The sequence below is a fragment of the Silurus meridionalis genome, chromosome 12, assembly GCF_014805685.1.
Source record: "Silurus meridionalis isolate SWU-2019-XX chromosome 12, ASM1480568v1, whole genome shotgun sequence".
Lineage (NCBI taxonomy): Eukaryota > Metazoa > Chordata > Actinopteri > Siluriformes > Siluridae > Silurus > Silurus meridionalis.
In genome coordinates this window covers 14197288-14205701 of record NC_060895.1, presented here as the reverse complement: position 1 = coordinate 14205701, position 8414 = coordinate 14197288, and positions in this window count along the sequence as shown.

The following is an 8414-nucleotide window of genomic DNA, read 5'->3' as shown; positions in this document are numbered from 1 at the left end:
AAGGCTGCAGCACATATAAAAAAAAGTTGGGACAGGGCAGCAAGAGTGAAAAAAAGCGAGGATTCTTTTAAATTAAACAGATGGAGAATCATTAATCAGTAATTAGCTTAATTTACAGGTCAGTAAGATGATTGGATATAAATAATGTATCTTAGAGAGGCAGAATCTCTCAGAAATAAAGTCTTTTAAATCTGTAAAAGACTGTGTATGCAAATTGTTGATCAATTTCAGAATAATGTTCTTCAAGATAAAATTACAAAACATTTGAATATCTCATCATTTATAGTACATAATATCATTACAAATTCAGAAGAATCTGGAAAAAATGTGTGTACAAGGGACAAGGGTGAAAATCAATAGTGGATGCCTGTGATCTTTGGGCCCTCAGGTGGCACTGCATTTAAAACTGTCATGATTCAATAATGGAAATCACTGCACGGGCTCATTAACACCTCCAGATATCATTGTCTGTAAACACAATTTGCCATATTATCCACAAATGCAGGTTAAATCTCTATCATGCAAAGAAGAAGGCATGTGTAAACAGGATTTAGAAACGTTGTCATACTCTCTGGACCAGAACTTATTTAAAATATACTGAAGCAAAGTGGAAAACTGTTCTGTGGTCAGATGAATGTAAATTTTGATTTCTTTTTGGAAACCATCGACAACACAATTTCCGAATAAAAGTGAAGAAGGAACATCTGGAGTGCTTTTTATCAGCCAGATCCCTGATGATATAGGATTATATTAGTCCCTGTAGAATGGGCAGCTTGCAGATTTGGAAAGGCTCCATCAATTCAACATATAGAGGTTTTAGAGCAACAAATGCGTCCCTTCAGTCTTTTTTAGAGAAGGTCTTGTATATTTAATCAAGACAATGCTAACTGCTTACTGCATCTGTTACAATAGCATGATTTTGTAGTAGAAGAATCCAGATGCTGAACTGGCTCGCCTGCAGTCTACACCTTCCATCATTTAAAACCATCAGGGATCAAAAAACAATGAGACACCCATAACGTTTGAGCAGCTAGAATTCTTTATCAGACACATATGGGACAACATTCTTCTTCCAAAACTTCAGCAACTGGTCTTTTCAGTTTCCAGATGTATACAGACAGAAGACATGATGCTACACACTGGTAAACATGATAACTGGTGAAACATGATAACATGGTAAACATAATAACAGTAATAGTAATCATAACAATATTACACTGTATAATATATAATATGTATATTAGTATAATATTATATTATAATATTAGTATATATGTATTTGTTTAATATAATTTTATTTTATTTTGTTACTACATACACCAAATAATATTTACCCAAAGGATATGCATGTCTTCTCTTTTGGACGATTGATAAAAATAACGACAATTAAATCAATCTTTTTTTTTTAATTAACAATCATTATGCTATTTGTAATAATAAATCAGTTACTAAACCCTGTGTACAAGCTTCATTGATTCTTGATGTAATACCCATTTGCTGGACCAAATCCATTCCTAAGACAAATTACTGTAATGGCATATGCAGCTTAAACAAGATGACACATGGGCTGTCAGTTCCTATTTGGTGCAGTGGAGGATGACCCATCAAGCTGCTTCCTTCATGAGACTAACAACATGTCTCAGTGCCATCTCAATTTTCAACAAAACAACCAATTATATAAATAAACTCTGTTAAAGCTGATCCTATTGGAAAAAAATTAAATGTGTGAAGTATCAGTGTCTTTACTGGCCCAGTGAAATTTCTGTTATTTTTTGCACAACATTGGCAAATAGCACATAAAATCACGTACAGTATATCAACAAAATGTGTTAATGTGTAAGATAGGGAAAGAAAAGTTTGTATGCTGGTGTTTCTTTAGCAGAATTTAAACCCAACTCTTCATTTTAGTGTTATTTACTAGTTTAAGTAGTGCAGTCTCTTCAGTGTAATAGCAAATGAAACAATCTGCAGGTTTGTGCCACATTGCAACATGCAATACTTGACCGTTAAATATGACTCACTATTCAATTTTGGCTTTTAGTAATCCCTGCTCTTACTTCATCTCTCCTACTTCATTTCCTACATTATTTCTCACCAGAATTTGTACCAGATTATTTAATGCAATTTTACGCTACTGGATACAGGATTTAAATAAATACTTGCACTTAAGAACTTGCTGTTCTTGAGGGTCTACCATTAAAAAGCTCTAAACCAAAGAGCTACACTGTCTATCACTTGATTACAAATTATGCAATGTTATTCATGCTGCTGTAATTTGAATGGCTATTATTCATTCAAAGAAGGGCCTTGACTCACGTGAACTTATCTATTTTTTGTAATAATCTAAAGCCACCCAGTGAACTCAGTATTTAAGGTTGTGGTTAATAGCATAACCAATTAAAATAATGCTTAGCATAAATAAAATTAGCACTAGATTTAAGTGTTTGACATGTTTTTTGTCTGTAATTGTACTCTAGATTTTCAGTGCACGCTTCTTGTTTGATTCCTGGCCTACATACACTATTGGAATCAAAATCATCATTAGTGGCCTTACTCTAATAGTGCACTGTTGTAATCACTCATTATACTGTAGGTCTACTCAACCGTTATTGATTCCTGGAACCTCGCTCTTCATGATGCTCAGTTCACGGCCCATGCAAACAAATTATTATCCGCTTTCAGAGTGCGTGCTCAGCTGATGACATTGGGGTAGGGAAATCCATTGATGCGTCATCTGCATTATATTTACAGAAGTTAGCAGACATAAGGCAATTTAAAGAGTCAACCATATTGCTCTGTGGATACAAAAGATCATGTTTAAAAAAAATCTCTTTCCAATTTCCTGTTGTACATATGTAAACTCACAGTTTTCTCTATCACTTTGTAAAATCTTGCTAATCATTTACCTGCATAACATTTCTTATCCATGATGAGTTGTAGAGAGCCTTTGCCTAATCTTTGGTCTACTCTTTGCTTACTCTCTGGTGATGTCTGTTCATGTTTTCACCCTTCCCTCTTATTTTGTATTTTGGACTGTGCATTGGTACTGTCAATGAAGCCTCCCTATTTAAAGATCCTAAATAGCCCCCTCCATCCAGTGTGTTGAAAAGTGAAAAGTGGCAGTGAGAGGCAGTGACTTTTAAATCAGCGTGTGAGTTTCTATGATGGGTTTTATGAAGTAAGCCTAAACCCAATATCATGGGTTTAGAAATATTTTGGTAAATGTTTACATATAGATAAAAAGGATACTGAGAGGCATGGAACATTATTTTTTTGTTGCTTTTCTGGGACCTTTGAGCTTGCTTTTCAAATTTCTTATTTTTTCCTCCACTGCACACAGCTATGCATTTACAGATGTGCTTTGTGTCTTCTCTGGGACAATGCATCTTAAGGCTGTTATGAAGTTAGTGTTATTTTCTCCTTCTCCATCTACAAGGTTTGTATTTCCGCTGAGTATGATCCCTATTGTTGTAAAGAAATTGCATTCCTTAAATGTAGGATTCGATCAGAGAACATAAGTATAGAGAAACAAGTTTATGTAATACAGAGAGAGACTGAAATAAAAGAACTCAATATAAACCTGTAACTCCACAGTATTAAGCAAAATTGGCAGTTAGTATAGTAGAATAGTAATGCCCATACTCTTGTTTGAGATAATCTCAAAACAGTAATGTGTGTGTGTGTGTGTGTGTGTGTGTGTGTGTGTGTGTGTGTGTGTGTGTGTGTGTGTGTGCGTGTGTGAATGCACTTCCTGTTGATTCTAAGCATACAACAACTATATTTTAAATCAGGAATCTAAACAGGCACTACATACTGATTAATACAATGTATGGTTTATTATTACGAAATTTCAGACAAGGCAATCTCTTAACTAAAAATAATCAGTGGCTTTTTTTTTGCTAACTAGATCTATCTAAACAAACATTTACATACCACTGCCTTCCTGCAGTTTTCAGCAGCTAGACAATCAAATTGGCAACAGTGCAGATATATTTACATTTAAATTACCTGCAATTTGCAGAAATGTATGACATCTGTAACAAAGCCAACTTTGTGAAAACCAGATAAACAAAACAAATGAGTTGCAGAATATTTTATGAGAATAGAGCACCATGTCTCTACGTTGTATTATCTTTTGAGCGATTGCCACATCTCACCGAGGTGTAGATGTATGAAAGTAGTTAGCAGCAGCTAATGTGGCATCTAGGTTTCCAATATTTATAATTTTGAGGCTCTGGAATACCAGAAGTGCGCGGCTCTCATAAGTCAGCTCGAAAGTGTCATAAACACAAGAATATGTCAACCAGAACCTGTCACCTGAGTGGTATATTATGCCATCCTGACATTACAATTGATGATCGTAATCTTCATGATCAGGAAAACACACATGATCTCTTAGATTACAGTTTTTCTCAGTTGCTTGGGATTGTTTCTCAGTTCAAAAATGTAAATCTTAAAACTCCTTGTTTAACTTCCATGTCATATTGTGCACGTCATAAAAACAATTCTCGTTGCTTTGATCAAATTGCGAATGCTTTCATTTTCATTTAATTGAGTGTGTACAATTGTCTGCTGTTTCTGACATTATCAGATGTTCACGTCATGTTGATCAAAATATATTATACTGGTTTCACCTAAATAGTCTTAACCCTCAAAACATCTCGGCATCGGTTCATTGCATAAGTCTTTGAATCCAAAATGGTTAAACCAGTTGACATCATTTGTCAAGTTTCTATTAAACTTTTGTTTGGTAAATGTTTCTTGAATTGATTAATTGAATTGTGCAGATGAATCTTGAATTTTATTAATGAAGGCGAGTGAACGGCATCAGATTAGCCAATGATCAATTAGTTCTCTAAAACAGGTCAAAGGTGAGTCTTTTGAACCTTCATTTGGCAACAGAGCAAAACACAATTACAATTTCTGAAAATGGAAAAACAACCAAGAAACGAACACACACTGTTACAGTACAGTAAAAGTGTGAAATCTGTCCGGTCTCTTGCAAACAATATAAATCAAATATGCAATCAAATAAATACATTTGTTCTGCTGAAATAAATAGATGCCGTACAGAAGAAATTCTAATTTGTGCATTTTTAATCATTGTAATCCAAACCGTAATTAATATCAAGAAATACTGAAACTGCACCCTCATACTGATAACATGACTAAACATTTTGATGATCCTTTTGTGAACAATGACAAAAGGACTTCTCATTCTGATGGAAATATAATGTTCATTGAAACAAATACTTACTTTTGAGAGATGTACTAAGTATTTTGAGAAAAGCAGGCTTTTGCAAGAAATGTGTTGTGGTGTTTGTACACATTGTTTTGAGAATGCACTTACTGGTTTGGCAAAATTAAGGATGATTCGAGAAATGCTCTAAAGCAACTGAAAAAACTGTAAAAGAGACAGAAACAGTGGGAAAGGTTATGCTTGGTATTAGTTGGATTAAAAAAATTCACCACATCACATCACTTAAGTGGTACATCACCAAAAGCAAGAAAACAATCCTTCTTTTGTTAACGCATTGGTTTACTGAGTTATTTTGGCCAAAGTGCTGCTTTAGAAGACACTTGAATCGTCTCATTAGAAAGGCTAAACCAAGCCCAATTATTGCTACATTTAGTAGTAATTATTGAGTGTTAAGAGTAAAATGGTGCTTCACAACACCCACATAAGATTCTCTTGACCATCATGTAGAGACTATTGAACACGTAGATGCTTGTGTGTGCTTGCCATTTTTCTTTTGTTTATGAACACAAACATTCAGGCTTAGACACAAATACATCTTGGTCTTTTAATCTAGGGTTGAGGTTAGTTACTGTTACGTTGCAGTCATTACACAGCTCCTGAATGACTGAGTGTCAATGAAAAGTGGACAGTGAAACTGAATCATTTCTTCACTGGATGAGAATGTAATATTTGATAAATATAGATTCAACTACAAGGCCCTAATTTGTCATATGCATTACTGCTTTCATATCAACAGTGTCTCTGAGATGAAACAACAAGGAAACAAAAATCTGTGCCCAAAGTTGCTAAAAGCATAAACCACAAACATATATGCATTTGAAGAAGTGTGTGTTTGTGTGTGCAAAGGTGTGTAGTATCAATAGGGATAGTACATACATGAATATATATATATATATATATATATATATATATATATATATATATATATATATATATATATAAATAACCTTAAATTTTTATTTTGTTAACTAGAATTTCCAAAGGCAATACAGGCAGATATTTTGCTGGCCTTGCAAGATCTAAAGTGAGTCCATTAATAAATGTCAGTGAATAAGGCAACAATAAAAAAAAAAAAAATTTAGTGAAGACGAGCTGTTTGTGTAAATGAATATGATGAACATTGAGGAATTAAAGGGTTCTGTACAATTTCACAAAATGGGATACACAAAATATGTTTATGCTTTTTCTTTTTACCTCCTTCTTCTTCATACTTACTTATGCCATTAGATATTTCATCATGTCAAAGAAGTGGTGCTAGCTTTGCAGGAGCGAGAAAACAGTTAATGAGGAAAGTAAAAGATGGCTACTTAAGCGGCGTACCCTCAGAGGAGGTCAGTATGCTGGCCCTGCGATTGTGATGAGATTTGCACACACACACACACACACACACACACACACACACACACACACATACACACACAGAGGCAGCCTCATTAAAACTGCTTCAGGCCCACTGGGTAGCAGAAGGAAATACACATTGCAAAACTACAAAAAAAAGCAGCCTTTTTTCTATTTTGCAAATAACAGATCTGTAATTGAGTATCATAAAGGAGTGCTGAGGTTCAAAGTAAACTCAGGAAGCAGAGAATGATCATGACACAGGCTTCTCAGGCAAAACACTTCTATTTAAACTAGTGAGGCAGATGAAGCAGACTTTTAATTCCATATTCCAAAAATGAAACTCATAATAATTCATCCAAAACTGTTAAACAGAGTTTCATAGTCCCATGTGGCACAGCAATTTAAAGTATATGCATGGCTGACTCAGTGGAGTTAATCAGCTAAACTTATTATCTCAGTAGAAAGCTTTCTTTTACTGGCATGATTAACAGGATCACAAAAACTCCTCACAGGCAATGTAAGAGTGAAAAACAGATGTAGGGATACAAGAGATGAAAATCTGTAAAGAGAGTTTTTCCCAAGGAGGGTCCTCGAGGAGGGACACCAGGTCCGCGATCCATGGTCTGCCCGGCCAATGAGGTGCTACCAGGAGGAGATGGGCTCCTTCCCGGCAAACTCACTCCAAAACTCAGCAGCGCAATCGGGGGGGAAGGCGTACAGACGCAGCCTCTGCCCCGTCTGCAAGTCGAAGTCTCCTGAGTTGCAAACAGATCCACCTGGGCTCTGTAAAACCTCTGCCATATCTTTCCACCACCTTGAGGTGAAGCCTCCATTCCCCAGGCCTCGGCCCTTGCTTTGAAAGGGCGTCGAAAGGGCTCTCCAATTCAACCGTCCCGGGATATAAACAGCTCTCAGACCACAGGAGGGTCCTTCGCACCAGCTTGTATAAGGGGCGAAAACAGAGACCCCCCTGGTGGTTGATATACGAGACCACCGCAGTAATTGTCAATGTGGACCAACACATGGCGGCCCCTCAGGTCTAGGAGAAAGTATTTCAGACCCAGAAACATGGCCATCATCTCCAGGAAGTTAATGTTCTATGAGAGGTGCAGCCCACTCCACAGCCCCTCGCAGAGCAGCCACTCATGAACGCTCCCCACCCTGTGAGGGATGCATCTGTTGTTAACATCACGCGACGACAAGGAGCTCCCAAGAAGGGGCCCTGGGACAGAAACGTTGGTTCTCTCCACACATCCATGCTCAAAGGGCACGCTGCGAGACTTTGATGGTACGGTGTGGATTGCCCTCCTGGGAGAACCCCTTGTCCCGGAGCCACCACTGGAGGGGTCTCATATGGAGGAGGTCAAGTGGAATAACATTGGACGCTGCCGACATGAGACCCAGCAGCCTGTGGAACTGCTTCACAGTGAGTGACTGGCCTTCTCTTACTCTCCTGACTGCAGTGAGGATAACTTCGATCCGAGCGGGAGACAACCATGCCCGCAACCTGGTTGAGTCTTACACCATGCCCAGGAAGGTGGTTCTCTACCATGGAGAAAGGACACTTTTCTCAGCATTCAGTCTTAACCTCAGCTCCTTCATCCAGGCGAGAATGACATCTCAATGCCGGACCACCCGAAGCGCTGATCGAGCCAATATTAACCAGTCGTCGATGTAATTCAGTATGCGAATGCCCGAAGCCGCAGCGGGGTCAGCGCCGCATTCATGCACTTCGTGAAAGTGTGGGGTGAGAGTGTGAGGCCAAACTGGAGGACCCGTTTTGGTAAGCTTCGCCCCCAAAAGCAAACCTCAG